The sequence below is a fragment of the Cryptotermes secundus genome, unplaced genomic scaffold (genome assembly GCF_002891405.2).
Source record: "Cryptotermes secundus unplaced genomic scaffold, Csec_1.0 scaffold160, whole genome shotgun sequence".
Taxonomy (NCBI): Eukaryota; Metazoa; Arthropoda; class Insecta; order Blattodea; family Kalotermitidae; genus Cryptotermes; species Cryptotermes secundus.
This window is the reverse complement of record NW_019745080.1, coordinates 186,048-212,583: the sequence shown is the minus strand read 5'-3', so window position 1 is coordinate 212,583 and position 26,536 is coordinate 186,048. Positions and strand designations below refer to the sequence as shown.

The following is a 26,536-nucleotide window of genomic DNA, read 5'->3' as shown; positions in this document are numbered from 1 at the left end:
CCTATTAGGGCACAGGATTATAGGCAGAAGTAGGCGGAGCAAGCGAAGCAGCTGTCCTGAACTCATGTTATTAGGGGAATCCATCGCGTACGCTTTCGAAATATATTTGAATATAGCCACCGAAAGTTGTCAGTGCGAAAATGGATCAGGAATTAAAAAAAAATGCAAAAGGGACAATTTCTATAGGAAGCTGAGTCCTTATAGCAACGGACTTCGAGCTGGACGACAGGGTTTTGATTCCCAGCAGGGGTAAGAAATTGTTCTCTCTTCCACAGCTTCTAGACCGCCTTGGGACTCATCATTCTCTTATCAAATGTTACCGGGAACTGTTTCTCTGGGGTCAAAACGGTCAGGACGTGAAGCTGGCCACTCTCGCAAACGTCTTCATGGCGTGGTGCTTAATTAATTAAGCGCAAGAAGAACGCTTTTAAATAGGTTATGGAAGTACGAAGTATAAATATTATTTAATAAGTTTATTAGATCATTCTATCAGTGTTTCGCTTGTTAGAACTTGTGTACAATACGAAACAAATGAAAGTAAAGTAGAGGTTACATTTAATCCATTTTTTTCCTAAAGCTTCCCGTTATCTCGCTCAGTCAGTGTTTGATTTCGATTTATACAGTTCAGCGTATTTACCTGTTGATAATTTAAGTGTAGGCACTATGTTAACTGAGCTATCTGGGATTTTATTATCTATTTGTGGGCTAATTTACCACGCTGTCGATATGCCAAAATGTATGGTGTCGAATGGTAAGATAATTGGTGAATAAAGATTTGGAATTATGTCGAATGAAGCATTCGTGATCTAATCGAGGTATCCACCGAGAATTTTCCTGGGAAAACTAAGGAAAAACACTACAAATCTTAGACAGCATAGTCAGTGTCCCAATCGAGATTAGAACCGAATAAATACCTAATACAAGACCATAACTTTAGCCCTGCACCAACCTGCTCAGCAACTTAACTGTGAAATCCCATGATATTTAAGTGATGCATATAATATACGAGTGTATTATTTCATATTTACTGAAAGCAGGAACTGTAGAACTAGAGAAACAGCCGTTGCAAGCCAACGGCTCTGAAACAGCATTCTTTTCCAGGCAACGGCTCGGTAAACACTTCCCCGAGGCGATGGATACTCATACAAGAATAGAGGTACTGTTGGAAACGGTGTTTTATACTCGGGCGATGCAAAGAAGTTATAAGGAAGGCAACTGGTGCAACCAAGACAGTTCTGTATGGGAGTCTGCGAAGAGAGGATTTGAGCGCGTGAAGATGAAGAATCTCCACTGTTAGAAGCCGTTGCCAGGAAACAGCTGGTGAAGACACAGAAGGCTGGAAAGGACTTAGCGGGTGCTGTGGTGGTTTGTGAACTGTGGAGATTAACGATGGCGCAGTAATTGCTTGTTGTTTCGAGTTGTGTTTATAAGTAGCCAGTAAACCCAATATCCAGCCCACAACCCAATCTATAACCACACACAGACACTACGTGACAGTATGTTCAACATAGACACACATAGATTCTTACAAACATATTTCAGAACTGAAGTAAGAATTATTTTCGAGGCGCGATTTGAAAAATGAGGTGATTTAAATCTACTTCTCTACTACCCCGAGTCAAAACGAGACAACGAAAGCCAGTATTTCGAAGAGTTAAGGAAGGTAGTTACCAAATATCCCTACCTTATAAAAGGGAACACATAATGATCAGTACGTCTTCAAACGTAGAGCAGAAGAACTGAAAACACAAACGGTCTCCATGGAGAGAAGTAGAGCGTCTTGCAGGTCTTGAATGACGGGAGATCCTATTATATTTCAGCATCACGGATACAGCGCAGGAGAAAATCAATAGAGAAATCCGTTTATATAAAACAACAAAACCTGTAGTTAATTCCGTAATCTGTATACTAACTTTAGAATGTTGTTTATTAGCCCGTGTTACGAAGATCTGAAGATATCCTGAATCAGTTATGGACAGTTTCCGGGTCCTTGCTTGCTGCTAAAACTCACAGTGTCTTTGAAACCATCAAGCAGGATGATATTACTCTTACTCGGGAGGTGCTCCTTTCGATTTTTTGCCTGGTCACCGGCTTGCCTGATGGAAGTTTTACTTGGTTTTCTTCAGTCCCTTTGAGTTAAATGCTGGGATTGTACCTCGATTAAGATATGATCGCTTCTTCCAAATCCGTTACGGGTTATTATTTATTAATCACCATACTACACGACTATACGCACGTGTGTGACAAAACAGTGGTTCGCGAGCCGCATGCGGCTCTTTTTAACGCGTTAGTGCGGCTTGCGCAGAAATATATAAGCGAATCCTTTATTTACAAATGGATTAACACTCTAAAGTCGACTGCTTACTCTACGTACCACTTGCTTTAACGTATTACATTCTGCATTCCGCCCACAAAATTTATTTTTCGCTTTCCTTATGGTTCTCGCTATAGACAGCGACCTTTTCCCTAAAGAACATTAACCAACTGGTCTTTGTGGCGTAGATGTCATGTGTTTCCTGTGAGGTACGAACCGAATTCTTATATACTTAATAGTACTCTTTAATGTGGTCGGTGAGAAGTGTATACCTAAACACATGTGGAATGAAGTCCATTCTTATGATTCTCCGATATTCAGTAAGTCATTGGATTTTTCAATTGACCTAATTTTTCCGGCTGCACTATGGTCCTTGGGTCGACTCAGCCTCTAACAGAAATGAGTACCAGGAACCTTCCTGGGGGTGGAGGGCAGCCGGCACGTAAGGCTGACAACCTCACCGCCATCTGTGAGCCGATTGTCTAGAAAATGTGGAAGCTTCGACGTCTCACAACTCTATGGGCCTCCTCGGCCTGTTACAGGGATAGATTTACCTATTTTTATGACCTAGGCCTAAGTAATACAAGAAAGCAGTCATTCTTGATAAACTGACAGCTGCTTAGTTGCTCAGAAAATTATTTTCCTTTATGGAACCCGAAGATTGATTGCCATGCCTGCAAGAGCATGGGATTATGTCACATGGATCTAGTCCGTGTTCTCACAAGCGAATGGTATTACTGAGAAATGTAATTTTCGGAGTGTATCGATGAACAATTGATACAAAGGAAGATTCATTTATGGGGATTAGGCAGTATGCGTGGTTCAGCTTGTAGCTGCATTGTATTTAGCAACTATGTGTATAGATGTCTCTTATATCCCGTGACATCCCCTTGCATTCACTTAATTCTCACATTTACTACGTGAGTTCGATGGCCCTTAATTAGTAGCTAGCTTCACATGAAAGTATCTCGAGCCCTATTGTCGTATCAATAGTAAGGCTAACTAAATCTTTAAAACGATGTACTTGTTGCCTTTAGAAATGTTTTTATTTGGCATTGTATGAATGCTGGTATAGTGAATATTGCCTATGTAGTTTTTATGTAACAATTTATGACAGACCTCGGTAAATGTAGTTAGAATGGCCTAGCGATCCGTGTCTTTTTAGAGCTAATTAGTAGGACTGTCATTGCTGACGTTTCTTTTTTATCCTGAATCTTTTCTCCGGAGCTATGATACCGTGGCTGTTCAAATGAAACCCTTTCGCCTGTTTGGCCCACTGAAGGAAGTGCTAACGGTTCGGGGTTGTTTATTTGTGCCGGATGAGGACCTTAAGGCTGTGGTGGTGCAGTGTTTCCTTCAGAGGCTCAGGGATTTATTTGTGGAGGGGTCCTGTCGGCTGGTTCATATATGGGCTGCCTGTATTTACGCCAATGAAAATATTTTCAACCGCCACTGATCTATCACACAACACAATTCCCGGTCGGGTTTCATTTGAACAACGTGTAAGTAGATATCTTCTGGGATATGACGCAGTGTAGTCCGTTGAAAATCGACCGACGTTTCGTAGGCATGTCACCTCCATCTTCAAGTTCTAATAATAAGCCGAGCAAGAACCAGCATCAAGCAGATAGCAAGGAGAGTCAAGATGGAGGTGACGTGTCCCTCCAAATCGTCGGTTGACTTTCAGCGGACTACATGGTGCTATATCCCACAATATAGGACACGTCATAACCCCCGTTATGAGAACCTCAAATCCTACAGCATGAAAGTAGTTCATATTTACATAGGTACGGTTATTATTTTTATGGGGGCGTTAGAGCATAATTTTGCTCACGGTCATGCCTAAGAAGATGTGGTGAACAGTATGTCACGTGGTTGCCAGTGGTGATTAATATCCCAGTCGGTATTGACGTTTGTTTCTGAGTCCGGTCATTTGTAGCACAGAGAAGAAGGTTAACCGTATTTAAAGAAATCCAGATCAACATAATTATTAAGCCACAGTAATTAATCTCTCTTACAAGTGCCGCGCTTTTTAACACTGTAGTATATCTAACCTGCGAGTGTTTGGCCACTGTACGACATGAAGGAACGAATTTGGGCGCCGATCGCAGCCGAAAGCCGCAACAGCGCGTTAGAAAATACTGTGACATAATGGCTGAAGGCCAGAATAGTGGAACCAGAAGAGAAGGCTGTTGCTAAGTTACGGTCGGCAAGTCATATGAGAAACAGGCCATTGCTAGGTAAAGCGATATTTTTTATAAAATTCGTATCATATGCGGTAGCTTTACCAGAAGGACAAGCGAGCATTGCCTGGGAACCCTCAGAACCGAAGATATAGTTTCTTGCCCCCCCCCCCAAGTTGTAATATCTCTCACTACCTCCCCACTTTCTCTCTCTCTGTCGCTCTGAATTTAACTGATAGTCTACAGTTGAGACAAAAGAGTAGGGGATACGGCAGCCAACCGGCAACGACGTGAGGACAAAAGCTGAAGAATCTCTATTGTTGGGAGCTATTGCCAGGCAACGACTTGTGAAAAATTAGCGTGTGTTATATTGAGAAGTCTAGTGCGTGAATTTGGGTGGGGGAGCGTTATAGTTATATGTAGTTACGATTTATAAGTGTACAATAGATCTAATTACTAGTCCAAATCCCGTGTCTAGTCACTAATTCGTGACAATACTAATGACCCTTTTTATTGTAAACAAAACATTTGTCTGGTTATAAAATTTTAAAATAAATATTGGCCCCTATTTAAAATGGTTGTTAGTTTTATCATCTCACCTCCTCCCCAGAATTGTTATATTTGGTACGGAAACCAATTGAACTCCTGCTATAGCACGAAAGATTTTGACGTCGGACATCTTGCGTATATTATGCTTATTTAACGTTCTGATGATGCTTGGAAATAAGGCCTGTGAATTCCAGATAGATCGCTTTATGCACTGGACCTTATATGGTCCCTTAATACGTGTTACCAACTTTACGGAAAAGAATTCGGAGGATAAAGGAGATTGCAGAAGACCACTATTTGGAATGGAGTTTTGTATTTGTGAACAGGATAGAAGATCTGCGATAGAGGGAAAGAGGCGTCATTTGTAACTGTATGTTTGCAGTTAAACTTAGACCCGTTATGCTCTAAGAAATTACATGCCTCAAGTACAGAACTTGGTAAATAGGATAATTACTGACGGTGAAATGGCGTTGAACTAGTAAGCTTGGGGCAGGTTTCAGAACAGAGTAGAGGAACCGCTTGTATTTGGTGAGTGTTGGCATGGATAGCAATAGAAACCAGAGGCACTTAAAGCTATGAGCTACCGGTGAACCAATGCCGCAAGTTAGATGTGCATTGTCAGGGCTTTGTCGGATAGTTACCTGCACACTGGAAACACAGAAGACACACCCGTTAAATGACGATATTGTAATTAACATAGCCTCGCTACCCAAAATATTCTTAATGTAAGCAATCTTTTTTATTTGTAACAGATACACAGACAAAAGTGCATATAAGCCTACAGAAATTTCAGTTAGAGCTTTCCATTTTATGTTTCTGGGCATTTATTTATGTCCTCTATAAAAAAGTAAGAAGTTCGGGTAAGGACTAATCCCCAACTTTTCTTTGATACGAGTCGGACGATATAGAAAACGACGCCTCCAATAATTCTTAATTGCAGCGGGAACGTGTTTACCTATCCGTTGCCCAGCAATGATAAGAGGATACACATAGAGACACACACAGAAATTGGAAGGATTTATGAAGTACGCCGTTGAGATTAGCTCAGGTGCCATGATGTACATACCAAGTTTCATAAAGACTGGTTCAAGCATTCGAAAGTTAAAAACACAGACATAAAAACACGCAGAGGCAGCAACGTAACTTTATATGTCTGCTTTTAGTTTTTCGAAATAAGGAAAGTAAATTCAAAACAGCCCAAGTTCCATTACCTCACTAATATTTTAATCAAGATCGGCAATTATTTTTCTCTTTTTCATCTCGAAAATTCGAGACTGGCACATGGCTAGTGAGTCGATGAGATATGTTATTAGGAAGAGAATCAGTTATTTATAACCCTAGGATTATCTTGTAGTGTCTACATATCTTTACAAATTTATTAGCCCTTTTTATTTATGTTGCTTTTGTATAAAAACAACGTAAATAAAAAGGCCTAATAAATTGTATAACTTTCACCATTGAAAACTGGTACTCTTTTAAGTTGTTCAGTTGATTCGACTAATCAATATTTTAACCTACGATTATTTTCTCCTCCAGTTTAATCTGGTAAGACGCACTTCGACTGAAGCTTAAAATACTTCATACACCTACATTTCCTGCAATAACTTTCTCACGCTATGTGCTTTTCCTCTTGCTCTATTTCATGATTCTAAACGCACATCTCGTGATATGTTGCAAAGTCAACACTTCTTCATGTTGTTTTTCTCTTATCAAATCTGAGTAAGTCTGTAAGAAAGTTAATGAAAGTCGAAATTTCCTTGACGTTGTAGATTAATCTGAAAACATCTCGAATGCATTATTAAAAACATGATAAATTCTTCAGATGCTTGTAGGGCTCCTACATGAGACACATGCAATTTTATCTACGTTTAGTTAAAGGCGTTTCTCATATAGTAAAACGTAAAAATAGGACTGTTAAAACTCTCTCCTAGAAGGACAAGACATCATGTAATTAACAATTTCAAATTTAATGTTTTCAAGTATAAGGGGTTTGCGTGACTGATAACGGATTCTGGATTGCATGATTTGACTAATTGGTTCTTTCATTACAATTACAATCAACTTGAAGAGCTCACAATCAATGACTGTCAAAGACCCGCTTCATTTATTACTGGACCAAAGGCGTCTTTCTTCTGCGTGACTGACTTGGTTCTGATTTACGAATTAGTTATTTCTTCATTTCCGTTGTCCGACGGTTAGCACTCCACAGCTGAACACTTAACTATGTAGCGTAGTTGGTTGAGGGGCTATGCTACAAGCCGGAAAGTCGCGGGTTCAAGTCCCGATGAGGTCATTGGATTTTTTCAGTTGACCTAATCCTTCCAGCCGCACTGTGGCCCTGGGGTTGACTCAGCCTCTAACAAAAATGAATACCAGGAATTAATTAAAATAATTTTCCTGGGGAGTAGAGCGCGGCAATCTTTGAGCCGATTGTCTAGATAATATGGGACCCTCAACGTTTCACAACCCTATGGGCCTTCACGGCCTGTTACAGGGATAGCTTTACTTTTTTTTTATTGCCTCCTGAATTCTCTTACGAATGCCGAATGATTGAACTGAAATGAACCAACTTCCAGGCGAACCGAATATATATCAGCATTTCGAACAGTTGGTGTATTGTTATGTTATTATTTATGTTTTTTCCGTTGCTGCGAGACGTGCCTAGTGAACTGCTACCCAGAAACGTAGGTCCCTCTGTTGACTGCGTAACCTCTGAAATATATTTACCGAACCGTTGCCTAGCTACGGCCGATTCTGCGTCTGTTCATTCTTGCGGGAACGTGTGTTTGGCTAGCAATGGATTTCCGCTCTGGCTCCGCTATTCGGCCTTTCAGGCGTACGTGATATCACAATATAATTATCATTAGAATAATTCTGCGATAGACCAAGTACAGTAAACCTTCGTTATAACGGAATAATCTGGGGGAGAGGCGACTCGTTCGATATCGTCGTCGTCCGTTATAACGGACTGAAAGTCAATTCACGGAAATACCTCACAGGATACATAAACAATACACGCAATAAACGCAAAAACACGATGTGATTATATAAAGGTTTTATTATCAGGGATTTTTAATTTAAATAGTTTTCTGGTCACAAAAACTTCCTAGTTTCTCATCGTCTCTAGAAATTCACAATACTACACAGACAGATTTTGTCCTTTATATCCGCGCCCGTTGTAATGTATTCCGATTTCCGAAGTCCGATGATCCTTCAGACACGAACTCTATGCAGTTTGCTTTTTCCCTCAACACGAAGTAACCAGTAAGTGAGAAAATTCAAAGTGAGATCAAGTCAATTGTAGCACGTGAGAGTAAATAAATGTGCTAGAAAATTCTAATTATGATAAGTGAATGCAGATTGGACCATTGGAAATATATTTTAAGCTTCTGCGGATTATAAAACAATGGTTGAGGATTTTCACTCTTTGCGAAACACAACGGGAAGTTAACGGAAAGATGAAAGTTGGAAATTGCGACTACAGGAAATTCCCCAAGGTTTAGGTTTAATGGTACCTTAGGTACATTCCGGAGTGTTTGCAATACAACAGAAAGTGCTAATTCTTGGTGCTGGCAGAGTTCGAGATGCCATTCATTGCACGTATAAGCTACATTCACACCCAGTAGATTGATTCGAATTCCGAAGTTTCGCAGATTGAATTCACTTTAAATCTACGTGTATAGATTGGATACGTTTGCGAATTCTCAAGTGCTTTGTTTTATAGGTTAGAATTCTGTTCCCCTGCTAAGGCTCGTGGTGATAAAATTTCCAACTTCTGAAGTGTAGAGGTGCCGATCACAATGGGCGCGCGCTCTGAGGCATGGAACGACACACTAGGATTGTGGGTTCGAATCCCACTCGAGGCATGGATGTCCACTTGCGTTTATTCTATGTTTGCGTTGTTCTGTGTGTAGGTAGCGGCCTTGCGACGGGCTGATCACCCATCAAAGGAATCCCATCGACTGTATATACACGTAGATTAATAAACTGAAAGTATGGCCATGGTCCACAAGGGCTGTAGAACCATAGATAGATATGTAGATAGGTAGGTAGGTGGGCCGCGCCATAGCTCAAGCGGTTATTTGCTGGCTTCCCACCGCGGCCGCCCGGGTTCGATCCCGGGTCTGGTCAAATGGGATTTGTGGTGGACAATGTGGCGCTGGGGCAGGTTTTCTCCGAGTACTTCGGTTTCCCCTGCCAATCTTCATTCCACCAATTGCTCCACAATCACCCTCACCCATCATCTGGGGCTGGTACAATAGGCCAGAAGTGGCCGCAGTACAAGGGACTTAGTCCCACCCCACTAGCAATAAAAAAATAGTTAGACATATAGGTAAGTATATGTAGATGGATAGGTGGGTGGGTGGTTAGGTAGGCAGGCAGGCAGAAGTGTATAGGATTGATGATATCCATTTTAAGGTTCCGTAAGGTCATCCTCTTTCGGTAACCGATGGTAGGATTATGAAGTACCTGGTATAGGATTTCAGCAGAGGACTCCCAAAATACTGTAAATCACACAGCATTGCTAAAAATGACTTGAAGATGATGGCGGCAATAATCATTTAGTAAATTCTGGATTTAGGTTCTCACGGTAGCAACTATGAAGTTTGTCATCTTTATAAATGTGACACCGTACATTCTGATAATATTTACCAAGGATTTGGAGAAAGGTACCGCTTCCAGCTTCAGTATCGAAAAGAACACGACGCAAATAAGCTTCAAGAAACGGGCAGAACGCAAATCTTGACAAATTTCTATCGGACTGCACGGCGTCATATCTCAATAAAATAAGGCCGTTTATCGTAGTGTTTGTCGTGAGGACATTAAGTCTAAATTATATAATTCGCTCACTTGCATACCAATTATATACAAAAATATTGTAACATACACAGATGTACTGTATCGAAGACAATTATGAAGTATTTTTCATAATTTTCAGAAATTATAGAAGGAAAATTCAAAATGTTATTTTCGGGCCTTTAATATCCTTAACCTGTATTTTCTAATGCTAGAATTAAACAAATTATTTTGAATTTTAAGCGACATAAATAAATACTAGTAAATACAAATTATTATTATTATTATTATAAAGATTAATTATATAATGTTAAGTATTTTCTTAATATTTATGGTATGCATCCCGTTGCGTGTTGTGCAATAGTTAAATGCGGCCTTCTGCACAACAATAATATCTACAAAAAAAGACAAATGGATGCTAAGGTAAATATTAGTTTTATTGTTATTTATGATACACAGATGTTCAGCTACATATTTCGACCTTTCCTAGGTCATCATCAGGCGACCCATAAGAATTTCTGAATTGAATTATTTAATATGTATTGTAAGGGTACAATTTACAAAAGTGTATTCGCTATTAAAAACAAAACGAAATTGTAACATATGTATCCATATTAAGGCAACTCAATTCAAGGAATGAGATTGATATTCTCGTGACCCCCCTGATGATGACCTAAGAAAGGTCGAAACATATAGCGCAACGCCTGTGTATAATAAATAATAATAAAACAAATATTTATACGTTAGTATCCATTTTGTCTTTATTTTGTAAATATTATTGTTGTGCAGACGGCCCAATTTAAGCTAATATTTTTTAACATTGTATATGGTAAAAATGTTTTTGTTTCCTTTGATATTGTGACACCGCGTATAAAATTTGGAATAGGCCGACATATACAACTGAAGCTCAGTTAAGGCCGCAGTTTTGCAAGAATTTTGATTACTTCTTTTTTTACGTAAACTGTCGACCACCGTAATTGATACAGAGTTCCGAATAAACTAGATGCCCTCAAGAACTTCTCCACTAAAATTTAAGCGCCGCACAATTAGTAGCTGTTGCCTCCTTTGTGTACAGGTAAGTATTGAAACTGTAGCGACACTTAACGCATCTTCCTGTATTTTCATAACGTGTTCTGTGCTACGTGTTACAGCTCAGTCATTGGAAAACTAATGAAACTAACAACACCAGGCTGTACAACTCTATGCAGTTCTATCTCTTGTATCACATAACAAAATCACCACATCCAAAAATATTTCAAATTAAACTTGCAGATATTAACGAGGTCTGCATTTTCTACTATGAACAGGATTTTTGTAATATTAAGAAGTTAAATGGAAGGATGAAGATTGCATTAATTTAACTGACTGTAAGGACCAGTGGCGGGATAGAGTGAACACGACAATTAACCTTCGAAATCCAAAAATTTCTGTGAATTTCTTGAGTAGCTGAGAAACCATTTATTTAATTAATTAGTATTTGAGAAAACTATCGATCTATTGCTCTAAATTCCTTTTTATTGGATCTTGGCCATTTTTTCAGTGTCTTGATCCCATACACAGTCGGTAGGACGCCTTGGATAAGGGATCAGCCCATCACAAGGCCGCCATCTAGACAAACACAGAATAAACATACACAGACATCCATGCCTTGAGTGGGATTCAAACCCGCCATCATAGCGTTTGAGCGAGCGAAGACAGTTCATGGCGTAGACCACGTGGCCACTGAGATTAGCATTTGAGGAAACTGACGGCAGAGAAGTCTGAGCTTCATGAAACGTTTAGAATCAAAACGGACCAACATAAATAAAAAATATCTGCTTACAGTGTTCGGTGTAGATTGTTGCTTTGGAATTTAATCAAAATCCGTCAAGTTAGATAAGCAAAAATGCAGGGTTAGGTTTCGTCCATAATAATAACAACGTGATTCCTAAGGAGGCCTACCTACTGTATATTGTTAATGATAGGCTATATTTCATTCTTATATTTGAGTCCTTAGATTTGTTAACTGCAGATTTAAGAATTTCATTAGTGATAAAAACAGTATCGATATCTTAAAGAATTTTAAATATTTCTGTTTTGCACAACAAATTAGAACAATATCAAATTCCTTTTGTAATATCCTGTAATAGATATTAGAGAAACGAACTGTATCCTCCAATGCACTCTTACAAATTAAGCCACTAATTTTATCTTAAGATACATTATGCTTATAGCAAGAGGATACTCGATCGTAACACAAGTGAAACTTAAATTTAACACAGTTCCTGTAATTGATATCTGAATTTAAGAACTGGGTACTTTAAAACTGGAAGCGATGTGAGACAAATTACTTGTAACGGGTTCAAATTTAGACCATATGCTCTCAGCAGAAGCTAAGGACGTAGACTCTTAGGCCTATGAGTAGCCTGTATCTTATTCTCTTAAATTGTAAGGAATGTATTTTTAAGATGAGCTCTGTGTCCGTGTATAAACCGTTCCATGAAATTTTCCGTTTAAATGTTTAATTGAATTAGATGATAAACAAAGCTGAGTTATAGCTAACGCTGTAATTTTAGTGCAGCATTTTATTGAGACTGCAGAAAGTTTTTTTTTTTCGTAAATGCAGGCTAAACCTTTATATTCCTACATAAGAACAGAGGGGAAGTTAATTATACAGAGTATAGACCCTACAGAATGTGAGTTCCTTGGACGGAGCACATGAAACAAAAGGCACCGTATTTCATGGATTCTAAAACGTTTCTTTTTCTTCACATTTTATTTCTCTGAATTCGAAATCGTGGCGAATATTACTTTAATTGAGTCTAAGAATGGGCATCTAAAAATTACACTGTCTGACTAAACCGGAAGAAAAACCTTCATACCAATAACACTAGTCATGTGACAGTAAACATGAGGATGGCAACAAAGGAGATTTCTGAAGTATTTCTATGTATTTTTGCTATTAAATGTGTCGTTACGTGTAACAGTGATGGAACTTGGAGGCTGAAAATTTTAATGAGATTCATATTGACTGTTAGTCAGCAGTGAAATTAGGTCCAACTTTCATTCTCGTACCTGTGCTCATTGTTGCCTCTTAAAAATCAACCGAGCCTTATCAGGGAAATCACATGGGTTTTTCTGTCTGTGGCTGTACGGTCATTTTGTTGGACCTTGGCCACTTGGCCAGTTTCTTCAACCTACACACAATCGGTAGGATTCCTTGGACGGGGGATCAGCCGGTTTCAAGGCCGCTACTTACACGCAGAACAACATAAACACAGAGTAAACGGACACAGACATGCATGCTTTGAGTGGGATTCGAATTTACTATCCCAGTGTTGGAGCGGGCGAAGACGGTTCATGCCTTAGAACTCGCGGCCACTGTGACCGGCCACACAGTCTTTTAGTCTGGGATATTTTATTTTACTTAGGCCTCACGCTGTAGTTTTAAAATCTGTTACGGTTTTATGATTCTTTTCTTAGTATGAAAACAGTTTTTTTTAATGAAGTGACGCATTTTAGAGTTAAATTGCTGTAAATGGTTTAAAGTAAGAAAGAAATATTTTTTCTATCAAAATATAGGCCTGTGTTCACGTTTTCAGATCACTTATACTCACGGCGAAAGTGTTTCACCAGGTACCCAGCGCGTAGTCTTAGTGCTCCTAGGTGGATGTCCAGGCACGTGGGCTTGTCTTCAATTTGCCGACCCTTCTTCAACGACACAGTTAAAACCTTAACCTATCACCAGTCTTCTTTTTCTCTTGACGCTTGCCACGTTGTTGGCAATGAATCTCTTTTCCTCTCACTTGGTTCTAATACAGTGGGCACCAATCCTTACAACAAACAGGAAGGATTGTTCATTCCTAAGCAGTCACGAAAAACCTTACGAATTTTATTTTGAAATGAGACATTTTAACCATCCTCATTGAAACAACTGTTAAAGCGCTGCTTTACAAAATTGATGGAGTGAACTTTATTATTTCAGTTAGAGAAGCCCATAACAGTGCCATAATCCAGATGTACAAAAAAGTACATTTGTTTTCGTTCCTTCGATGGCATATTTTTAAGGATGTTTATCCAACACTTATTGACATAGAAGGTTTACATGATTTGCTAATTGGTAGGCTACTCAATAAATATAAAACAGTATGAATTGGCGACAAAATATTTCTTTAACAATAAATGTCAATAAAAACTTTTATGATATTCGACACTGCATTTAGAAGTGTCACATCCTGCTTCATGCTTATCACTTGCATATTTTATTGCACACACATTCATTAGATGTAGCTATTAACACACTTTTATTTTTCACAACTGCCCCCACGTTTGTTATTGTCCATGTCTAGTGAGCGAAACTGCGGTTTCTTAACGAGCCATTCTGTTCGGGTCCGCGAGGCTCGAAGTTTGGCGCGCTTGTGGCCAGTCTGGACGCGGTCACCTTCCCGAACTAACGAGACATACCGGACTGATCTCTTTACACATAGGGAGCTGATCCTCCCCTCGATAGCTGCCCGGCTTGCGTGCGTGCGTAGATTTCCTCTCGCAGTCTCGTCCGTCCGTCCGTTTATCCGTCCGGTTTGTCAGACCTCGAGCTCTCATTCATCAGGCCTGCTACAGACTGCTGTCAATCTACCACCCCTCTCCAACACCCTCTCCCATTTCACTCCTTAAACCCTTATCTTACTCTCGCTCTCTTAATATCACCCCTTTCTCATGCATTCTATCTTTGTTACTTTACTCAAATAACTCACCCTATTCATCCCTTTTTCTCCTCCCAAAATTTTCCCTTATTTTTTTTCAATTTTTTCCGAAAATCTCCCCTCTGCTGTGCATGCAGGGTGTTGAGATATGAGAAAGGGGAGTTAAAAGAGGGTGAGAATAATCAAGGGAGAAATGGGGATGGTGATGAAGGAAAAAAAGGATCGCGGGAAGTATAGGGGATGACAGGTTTTAAGGGGTAAACCAATCAGAAAGCCAGTGAACGGGCGGATGGTCCAATAGGATCTAGTTTAGAAACGGAGGGGGTTGTGTTGGTGGTGGGGGTAGGGAGCGTGAGATGGGAAGCATTGATTCTTAAATGCTGGATGCTTATTCGTGCGGAAGGACCGTGAGAGGGCGCAGTGGGTGTGAGACATGTTGGTTCCAGTTACGGCCGCTGGAGGGAGTTGGAGTCTCGCAGTCGAGATACACAGTAGTACAATCGAAGTGCGAGAGATGCCATGGCGCTGTTAAGAGGCTTCGTCTTGCATTGTCACTTTATTTGAACTTCCCATTAGGCGAGGCGAACGGGTTTACATATCCCACAGATATACTGTCGCGACAAGAATCTATTTGAGTGTACTTCTAAGGTGACGCAGTGAATGTTCTTGTTGTTAATGCAGGACTTTTATCTCTTTCTTTACCTGGCGACTGTTGTTTCAATACCACATTCATCGGATCCTATTCCTATCTAGATTAATTCGTTGGGTGTTGACATATTCTATCGTCTTAATTATCTTTTAATATTATTGTACGATGTACGCCAAATTCTTTTGCGCGGTCTCTTGCCCTCAAGGTATTCCAGAACAAGTTTTGTATACATTTATCACCAATGCTGTGTTCGGTACAGGCATCGCTGTGCACACTTTTCTTGGTTTGATCATTCTAACGGGTCCCATGGGTCATTGGTGGCTAATTAACTGACTCCATGGAGCTGTGTCCTTTTGGAAAAGTCGCTATTTGCTAAGCTCCTCACAAAATTCCCAACGTTTTATGAAACTGGAAATTTCATTGCTATTTTCACAAGAGCCCTGCAATGGGCCCTATTCTGAGCAAGACATATCCAGTCCGTCCTATTTAACCACTTGGTGAAGCTTTACATAATGCAGTGTTCTCCATGCTTCTGTTATACTGCTTTCTCACTCTTACGTCTGTGTTCTCAGCAACCTCTTAATTGATTAGGTTCTTAAGAGACTGAATAAATTAAGGTGTGTTATGTTATTAACGGATTAATAGAACTTACGAAAGCGTATATGAAGTACCACAAAAACTGAAATTTTAATCTGTATATACATAATAGCCAAAGTCCGGTTTTCTCACCCTGATTTCCGGAAAGGACCGTCGTAATAGAGACTTGTAAGGACAAGGGATGTTCTTATGGGAGAGGCAACCCTGGGGAGACTGTTAATTTTGCTACTACATGGCTTCCAAGCCACATCATTTGCCTGCAACTTCACTCAGAAGAAAGGCATTGGGATCATGACAACAATGGGATCGTTTCTAGGACAAGGGAGGGAACCAGATTATTTTCCGCCGTTACTAAGATAAGGAGGGAGACCTGCTTATCTTCCGCTGTCGGTAGGCTGTGGGGAAAGAATTAACTTTTGCTCTTCCTAGGATCCGGGGAAACCCCAGGTTGTCTTCTGCTCTTGAAAGGACATGGGGAGAAACCAGATTATCTTCCGTTGTTGATAGGATGCAGGAAAAAACCAGATTATCTTCTGATGTTGCTAAGATACGGGGGAAAACTAGATTAGCTTCCGCTGTTGATAGGATGTGAGGGAAAAACCAGATTATCTTATGATGTTCTTAGGATACGGGTAAAAACCACATTATCTTCTACTGTTGATAGGATACGGGGCAAAATCAAATATCCTCTGCTGTTGATAGGATACGGGGGAAAATCAGATTATCTTCTGATGTTGATAAGATACGGGGAAACCCAGATTATCTTCTGCTGTTGATAGGATACGGGGGAAAATCAGATTATCTTCTGATGTTGATAAGATACGGGGAAACCCAGATTATCTTCTGCTGTTGATAGGATACGGGGGAAACCCAGACTATGTTCTGCTCTTGATAAGATACGGGGGAAAACCCGATTATCTTCTGCTGGTGTTAGGATACGGGGGAAAACCAGATTATCTTCTGATGTTGATAGGATACGGGGGAAACCCAGACTATCTTCTGATGTTGATAGGATACGGGGGAAAACCAGATTGTCTTATGATGTTCATAGGATACGGGGAAACCCCCAGCTTGTCTCCCGCCGTTGCTAGATATCGGATAAATGACAACGGGAAGAACGTATGACCGGAGTTGGAAACGAATCCGGGAAAGACGGAAGGAGATGAAGGTATAAAATTGATAAAGGTGCGGGAAAACGGAGGTGAGGGAGCTGTTTTGTCTTGAAGTTGAGGGAGGAAGGAACGAGGAATAGAATGGTGATGGGAGGGACAAGAGATGAAAACCAAGTACCGGAGAAAGAAAGGAAATGATTTTCCCTCATGAAATTAAAAGGTAATTGGAAGTAACCATTGCTAAGAAGAGCAATAACACGTGAAATGGCGCCGAAGGTTTCTCTGCACGAGAGATTTAGTTATGAATAAACTTGGAGCTGCAATTTGAGATTCTCGTGGCGGTAACTATAAAGGGATGTTATTACATGTAGTCTGGTAGAAGTTTACGGATGTTTCGGAAGATCATTCTGCCTCCATCTTCAGTGTTGAAGAGTAAGCCGAACACTTCCTAAGAGCTAGAACTCCCCAGATTTGGTTCTATACGTTGGTAGGGGGACGAGATTTTCTCTACTCCTCAGCGTCCAAACCGGCTCTGGGATTCACTCAGTCTCCTAGGAAATGGGTACTACAGGAAACTGTTTCCCGGGGTTAAATTGGCCATGGGGTGTAGGTGTCTGAGGTTATCGCTATATAACGCTCACATAGCTCTTCATGCAGCGACAAAACTACCTCTTCTTTACCTACATATAAAAGCCTTGTTTTTATTAATATAAATAATGTTAGATAGCCCAGTCTGTACATAGTCTGGGCTTCGAACTAGATGACCAAGAAATCGGGAATCTATTTCCGGTAGGAAAAAAATTCCTCTTCTTCGCAGCATCCAGACCCAATATGGGGCCCCCTTGATATTCTATCCAATGGGTACCTGGTGCTTTTACCCCGGAAGCCAAGTGGCCGATGTGTGAAGCCGATCACTCACTTCCACCTAGTGCCAAGATTAAGGATGCGTGGAGCTATATATCTACTTCCCCATACGTCTTCATGGCATGTTGCTTCATTAATTAAGCCCAGGGACATCGTCAACTTTTTTACTGCTGATCCAAGGGGTGCCGGATTTGAGAGGTTCGACCTACATGTGTCTACACTAATTGCTACAATCTGCTTTGTACCGTGTAAACTACTATGGACATCAGTCTTAGAGACGTCATAAAATCATAGATCAGCGCAGCGACTTGGCGAGAACAAAGTGTCATGTTGTGTAACACGTCCGACGCAACAACAGACGAGCTCCACGAAGTGTGAAGGACGGCCATAGGCTGCTCTCGAAGGATCGTGTCCACACTTCTGCAGCTGCATTGCAGTTGCCATTCCCTCAGGGCTGCCGCGTATGTCCAATTTTGTGGTAGACCACAGCCTATTGATATACAGTGATCCTTTCCTCTAATGAAACGGGGCACGCGGTAGCGCAGTTACTCGAGGCACTGTGCTACAAGCCGGAAGGTCGCGGGTTCGTTTCCCAATGAGGTGGATTTTTTCAACTGACCTAATCCTTCCAGCCGCACTGTGGCCCTGGGAACGACTCAGCCTCTAACAGAAATGAGTACCAGGAATCTTGCTGGCGGCGCTTAAGACTGACAACTTCACCACAATCTCTGAGCCGATTGTCTATAATACATGGGAGCCTCGACGGCTCACAGCCCTCTGGGCCTCCCCGGCCTGTTACAGGGATAGCTTGGGGCGTAAGGCTGACAACCTCACCTCCATCTGTGTAGTGATTGTCTAGAAAATGTGGGAGCCTCGATGGCTCACAACCCTCTGGGCCTCCACGGCCTGTTACACGGATAGCTTTACTGCTGATAAAACAGAAACTGTGAGCACTACTAATATTATTCGCCATTTAAAAATACTTTCTGGGAAGAGCTCTGTATGAAGATGTATGGGGGAGTTGAGATATAGCTGCACGCATTCTAACCTCGGCACTAAATGTAGGTGGGTGATCAGCTTCATGTTCTTCTCGCTTTACCGTCAGGAAAAAATCCTCCATTTCCCATTGGATAGAAGCCTGGATGGGCACCACGGCCGGTATGTACGCTTCGTAGAATAGAGAAATATCTTTACCTTGCTGCGAATCGAACCTTTATTCCTTGGTATTTCGGCTCGGAAGCTATCACTACTCCGGCTGAGATATATAGACCCATATAGTTGAAAGAGTGGAGAGGAGTAAGTTAAATACTTAGACCTAAAGGGTTTCATGACTTTTAATCGCGAGTGATTGTCCCTTAACAGAACTGCACTCTCGTACTGAATAACTGACCAACCGACTGCACAGGCAACAGTGCAGCTTAATAAGAGATTCTCTGTCACAAGCATTTTTTTTCCTCGACGTTTCTTCATCGAGCCAAGCCTCGAATCCATATTCAGTCTTCAATATTTTAACTCTTATGATCGTTAAATTAATCCAGATAATGTTCTCGAAACATTAGTTATGAATTGTATGAGAAGAAGGTAGGTTCTGTTGCCACCTGCTGTAAAACGGGTTTCTTGGTTTCTTGCTCTGCTTAGTCTTTAGTCCTAAAGCTGGAGGCGATATATTCCGCCGAAACATTGGTTGACTTTCAACGGACTACACGGCATATCTTTTTTTAAATATTCAGATAATACTGTCACGTGTTGGGTGTATGTCACGTGACAAATAATTTCACGCCTTCTTGGATGTAGCGAATTTATTGAACACTAGCTCTTACACTCACACAATTCACAATTACATCCTCTGCTCTCGGCGACTGCTAGACTTCTGCTGTACTCGGCTACTTGACGATCCGCACTGTGTCACTCCTGATCACACACTGTGGTCACATACTGCTCAGCCGGTTTTTATACCGTGTTACAGCGGTGTCTCCTCTTACGTCACAGTGGGAAGTGCTGTTACGTTACCTCGGGGAAGGGGGCGGAGTGTTAACTGGCCTGTTACCGTAGCAGCGACAGCACTCCGATGCTGTTACGTCACCGCTGGCGGGGGAGGGAATTTCCTGCATAGCGCAAATACGTCACACTACAGAAAGCATACTGGGTCTCTATTATGAGTACCAAATTTTAACGTTGTTTAGGAAGATAATCGCTATTTGTTATGATAATCATGCGAACTCAATAAGCAATCTCTGTGGAGAAAATGCGCAGTTACTTTAATGCATTACTTATTGTAACTACAGCATGTGATACATGTGTGTAGGTACAGCAACAACACTCTTAAAGGTCGTTATTAATTCGTTATTTTTTAGTCAAGCCTAAGATTGAACTCAGTAAAGGGATGTGTTTTCTTGTATATTATTTTTTACATATAATTTATTTTATGTTATTGCTATAAACGAAATTTGGCTTCGTCACGATCACTTGTATGTCCGTCGTCGCGTCCATGTAGGACCCTACGTTTCCCCATAATCCTTGTGGAAATAAAAGACAGTTTTTCATGAAATTTGGCGTAAACGTTATGCAATTAGAAGCCACTCAACCTTTATGCATCTCAATATCGTATCGTTAATAACAGAAACATGACGGCCATGTTATTTCATGAGACGGTATCAACATTAACACATTTTAATTTTTTTTCCTTGGCACTACAGCCCCAGTGGGCCTAGGCCTACCTCCATGAACTTCTCCGTTCGCTTAGGTTTTTCTTGATCTTACACATTCGGTAGGACTCCTTGGGCGGGTGATAAGCTCGTCGCAAGGTAACACCTTTTAATGCAGACGCACAAAATCTATACGCAAGTTTGTGGAATGTGCCTATATTTTTTGCTTATTTATTTTTTGATATGTTGAGGGTTACAAATAGATTAAAAACACTGCGGCTATTAACTATAATTTTATAAGGAGATAATTAAAAACTGCATATAACTTTTGTATGAAACATTTTTCGGAAAACAAAAATAAAACTTGGCTACGGCGTTTAATCAAGCAAATAAACAATTTTACTTGTACTTTATTTAATTCAGAGTTATGCCTTTTATTCAGTTATGATCGTAAAATAACCAATCCTCCAATCAGTCTATCGATCGACTTGTTTTAAGACGTTAAGAAACGTGAAAATTGATAGGGAATTTGAAAACCATTGCGTTCATAAGTGATGTTTAGATTCAGAATACGTTGCAGCATCTTTTTTGCGAACTGTATCTTCGGATCTAGAACGTCCTGGTGCCCTTCTTTCTGTGAAGCGTGACGTCAGCACGTTACGTGCACTTGGACGAAGCCCTCCCTCGCTTACATTCACGCATGCAGCACTAACAACTGACTAACCCGCCGTGCCGCACATCGGCTGGAGCAAGGCTTGTAGTCAGTGGCAGCCTCCCCACGGTGATTCACTGCAACATGCACTCTCAAAGCTTTGAAAAAAACCGGTGCTTGCAGATAAACTTCAAACTGCAACTTGTCCATGTGTCAGCGTACTGAAAGAACTGCAGGCCGTAACACTACGTACTGTTACTGCAACCACAAAGTTAGTAGCGGCCACCGAGCAGGTTGGAGCAGCAGTAACGCTCTTGACTCTATTCGGGGGGGTCCTCAGTTCGAGTTACAGACGAGAGACCGCCTATCCTGACTGAGGAACTTTATGTTTTTCTTCAGACCGTCCATGTAAATTCCAGGAAGGTAAAAAAGATATAATAGGTAAAGTTGTTCCTGTGCTTGACTAATTAAGCACCACGCTATGAAGGCGTATAGTGGAGTGGATGTATAGATCCCCATTTTCTTGACTTCGGCAATAGTTTGGGGTGCGTGGTCAGCTTTACGCCTGGGGAAATAGCCCGCGGGATCCATTGGTTAGGAAGCTGGGTGGGCCGAAAAGCCGGTCTGGATGATGTGGAGAGGGGAGAATGCTTGAGCCTACCGGGACTCGATCTTCGACACCTCGGTCGTCCAGCCCGTAGCCAGTCGCTATACCGGTTCCAGTTCCAGGAATGTACCTCGATTAAACCACTACTACGGCCCCTTTCCAAACCTTTTCAAGTCATCATTCATATATACCACCATACGGAGATACACACTCTAGCTACTAACAGTGTCGTTATTAGTAGGAGCCGGGGTGGCTCGTTAGTGTAGTGAGTGTACTAGGGGTTCTACGACCGAGGAATTGGGGTTCGGCTTCCGATATAGAGGTTTTTCTCTTCTCTACACCTCCAGATCGGCTATGGGGCCCACATTGCTTCGAATCCAATGGGTACCGGGGGCTCTTTCCTCGGGGTTAAACCGTCCGGGTCGTGAAACTAGCCATTCACCCACATCTAGTGTCGAAGTTAAATATGCATAGAGCTGTGTCTGCACTTTACCATATGTCTTCACGGTATGATGTTTAATTATGTGCAGAGGCGAGTCTAACATTTACATTTAAGCACACTGCTAGTTCAGTTTACATGACTGTATGACATTCATAATTTTAAGTCTGAATTTGCCGTCTTAGTGTCGTACTATCTGTATATACGTAAGTAACAAGTATTAAACGGGGCACGTGGTAGCATAATTGGTTGAAACACTATACTACAAGCTGGAAGGTCGCGGGTTTGATTCTCGATGGCATTGGATTTCTCAATTGATCTAATTCTTTCAGACTTAACTATTACCCTGGGCTCCACTCAGCCATTAACAGAAATGAGTATCAGGAATTTTCCTGGGGTAATGGCGGCCGGTCGGCGCGTAAGGCTGACAAACTCACCGCCATTTGTGAGACGATTTTCTAGAAAATGTGGGAGACTCGACGTCTCACAACTTTATGAACCTTCACGGTCTGTTACAGGGATATCTTTACCTTTGCCTTTTAACTAGTATTAAACGCACTTTCCTTTAAGAGTGTTGCACTTTAGTTTTCCAGTATGATCGTTTTAATTGCTAGTGGGGTGGGACTAAGTTCCTTGTACTGCGGCCACTTCTGGCCTATTGTACCACCTCCAGATGATAGGTGAGGGTGATTGTGGAGCAATTGGTGGAATGAAGATTGGCAAGGGAAACCGAAATACTCGGAGAAAACCTGCCCCATAGCCACTTTGTCCACCATAAATCTCATTTGACCAGACCCGGGATCGAACCAGGGCCGCCGCGGTGGGAAGCCAGTGACTAACCGCTTGAGCTATGGCGCGGCTCTATTTCCAGTATATTAGTCAATGTCGGTTTATAAAATATCGGTTACTCGTATCACCATACAGTTTTCACGGTCACATATAATATAGTGATTGACCAGTTGTTAATTACACTTGAGAATATTTCGAACGGTCGTTATGATGTTATTTTGGCTCTGTAAACTTTAATTTCTTATGGCCATACATCATACTAGGAGTGTCTGATCTACACAGCCACTAGGCAGGTACATTTTGGAAATTATAAAATTTGAGTTTCTCACAGTTGTTATGAGCAGCTTGTTTCTTGCTCGGCTTATTTTTGGCCATAAAAATGGAGGCTACATGTTCCTCTGAAACATCGGATGACTTTCAACGGACTACACGGCGTTATATACCAGAAGATAAAACTATTCATATTGGAAATTGTTTACTCTTGTTTAAAATTTCATGTAATGTAATATGCCGCCGTCTAGTGCTTAGCAGCCGTCATGTTCTTTACGCCTGTTTGGCTCCGTTTATACTACACTCACGACAGAGGCGAAGAAGAAGTTGCCGTATGAACACGGCGTTTTGTTAGATTCTGCGGTACGAGACATGTCAATGCGTCATGAATTTTTGGCTTTCAGTTCCAGGCTAATAGCGAGGTATAGGAAATGCTGGTCGGTAAATCTGAAGTGAAGGGGCTTGTAGGGAGATCTAAGTGTGGGTGGAAAGGCAATATTAAAATGTATATTAAACGTGTATGGAGGATGTCATAATTTATATGGCTCAGGATAGGATCCCGTGGCGTGCGTTTTAGTATACTTGAATGAAGTTTCAGTTTGCACAGATGGAAAGGAATTCCTTGACTACCTGAGCAATAGCTTGCATCCTAAGACGTCCTTAGTTCCGTACAGTTAGTAGTTTCTTTAAGACATAGCGGTAATTAGGTATACAACCCATTTCAACCCTAAAAGCTCAGCATTTCATGCGTAGAGTGTTTATTTATGTTGCGTGAGTTTCAGAATAAATCCCAATTATTCCCCTACGCAGCATTAACCGATTACTATTTGTAACGGTGACGTAGTATGTTTTGTGTGAGGTGTGAACAAAATTATGAAGTGTTATTTAGGCGTAGATGAAATTTATTCTCCAGAGTTTTACGGATGAGGTTCTTGTGTCTTCAACAACGTATTCTGCCGATATATTTGTGGCTTACTAGAAGAGAAATATGCTTCATTGGAGATGTCTTATTAAGGATGTGTCTGACTGGTATGGTTTCTTCAGAGCAGGGCTAACAAATTAGTCTCATAAGGTTTGCGAATACAGGATACATCCAGGTGAATGTGAGCCAGAGAACCTCAAGAGAAAATTTGAAATTTGCCCAATAAAGCAATTGTCAAAGCACTTACCGCTGACTGATTATACTGGTAATCCCACATCAAGAAATATAAGATAATATTATTAATAATTAGTTGAGGGAGGATTTATAGATTTTGTGTGATGTTTTCAGGGCATTACATTTCCGTTGAAGTCCCAATTTTTCTTTTTTATTTATTTATTAAATAATTAGTAAGCTTATTTATTTGTTTACTTTCTCGTTATATTTTGGTTAGACCGCCTCTGTGGTCTAGTGGTCAGAGTTCCTGGCTACAGATCCAGAGGTCCGGGTTCGACTTCCAGTGCTACCAGATTTTCTAAGAAGTAGTAGGTCTGGAACGGGGTCCACTCAGCCGCGTGAGGATAATTGAGGAGCTGTTTCAAGGAAATAGCGGTTCCTGTCTAGAAAACGGAGAATAACGGCCGTGGGGATCCGTTACGCTGACCACGCGACGCCCTCTATCTGCTAAAGTTGGCACTAACTTCGCCGACAAGCGGCGGTCGCTCGGTCGGTATAGTTCGCTTACGGACTGCAGGTCACGGAGTTTTATTTTTCTTAAGGAAATCAAAATATATAAATTGTATCATTAATAATACCAAAATAAAGAATTATAAGGTCTATTATTATTATTATTATTATTATTATTATTATTATTATTATTATAATAATATAGCTCACTCTTCCCTCAGAATATTGTCCCATTATGCACGAAAGTGTTAGCTCTCTTCGAGCCATGACACGATTTGTTCTCCTATTTTATTTGCTTATTTGTAGTTTATTTACCGTAGCTGTCTCTTTGAATACGTCGCGTCTAGTAATTAGGCGATAGTGAATAATGATTTAGAAATTTATGGAAGGAGCTGGTAGTGACTTAATTGGAGGTACGTATCCCTGAATTTTCATGGAGGGATTGAGAAAGATCACGAAATGCCCCAGTCAAGTTAGTCGCCGTCTCGGCCCACATCCCGGAATAAGATTCAGGTGTGTCATTGCCTGAGGATATTAGTAGAACGTCTTCACATTCAGTTTCTTTGAACCAGTAATACGCCTGATATAAATGCATTTATGTAAATTGTCGGAAAAAAAGAATGCGAATTCTGGTTTTATATGTATGTTCTGGCGCTTCTCCTCTATCATATTCGTTATAATAGAGACGGGGCTTGAAGAAGTACCCAGTTGAGTGTACAGTACAAAGTGTGTGGTCTCACAACCCAGAAAAGAAGTCTCTTCATACATTTTAGTTCGGCAGAAGATGATAAACGTAATAAAGGTCCATGTAGTTCTAACTTCCAATAAATTCTTTTGTGAACTCTTTTACGACTCTGTCGCTGTTTACATTATTTGGCACGAAAGGTAGGACATTGGGGAGGAAGCAGTCGTGGCATAATTCAAGCATTATCCCAGAATATGCTTGGAGGGACTGAGGAAAACTGAGGATCGAACATGAATCTAAAGTGACCGCTGCGTTAACGCGCTCGGTTTCCTCTTAATACCTGCATGATCAGAAGGATAAGATCGCTGGAAGTCAAGGAGTGGAATTGTCCATAACGGTCATACGAGCTGTCTGTGTGTGAGATATGTAACGGTGACGGTGAGCAGAGTGTCCCCTCTGAGTTGCTGCTGCCATCTGGGAACAAACATCAGAGATCGGACGGAATTGTTAAGGGCATGGTTTTGTCTCAGGAAACATCGACAGGAGATGGGTAATGCAGGTTCCTCTATTATTAATTGAGAGTATGTTTCTTTGATTCGTTTCGTGAATGATTTTACATTCAAGGATATTAAAGATGAATGTCATTCCAGTTCGTATTTGTAATTAAACGGAATTACAGTTGGAGGAATCGTCGTCATATCACAAGAAATATGACATCTTCACGCCTATGAATTGGAAGAATTGTTTGTGGGGATCCTTTGGATGAAGTTAAGGCTTCGAAGAATTACAGAGGGAAGAATCCATGATAAGGCCTCATTTTATAAATAGTAACATGCAGGAATACAATTTGGGATTACTGATTTCTTTTTATTTTGTTCGTCTTCTCTTATTCTAAAGAACACAACGTTTCGAAAGTTGCATCTGTTTCTGTCCTCAGGTTGAAAGGTGAGAGGCACCTGTTCTGCTGGATCCGTCAGGAGGAGCTAAACTCAATCACACTTCCCAACGGACCCAACAGAGTGGGCATCTCCCACCCTTTCACCTGAGGACGGAAAGAAATACAGATTTTGAAACGTTGTGTTCCCTAGAATACCGG

General features: G+C 40.9%; 1 protein-coding gene across 1 annotated transcript in view; it reads right to left on the bottom strand.

Annotated features, from left to right (window-relative positions):
• The window catches only part of LOC111874853 (paired box protein Pax-6), a 162,383-nt gene extending 148,143 nt beyond the window's left edge, over positions 1-14,240 (bottom strand). Inside the window, exon 1 of the mRNA XM_033755635.1 lies at positions 13,440-14,240. The gene's annotated coding sequence lies outside the window, so the exon portion shown is untranslated. The remainder of the gene's footprint in view (positions 1-13,439) is intronic.
• Positions 14,241-26,536: the final 12,296 nt, after the last annotated feature.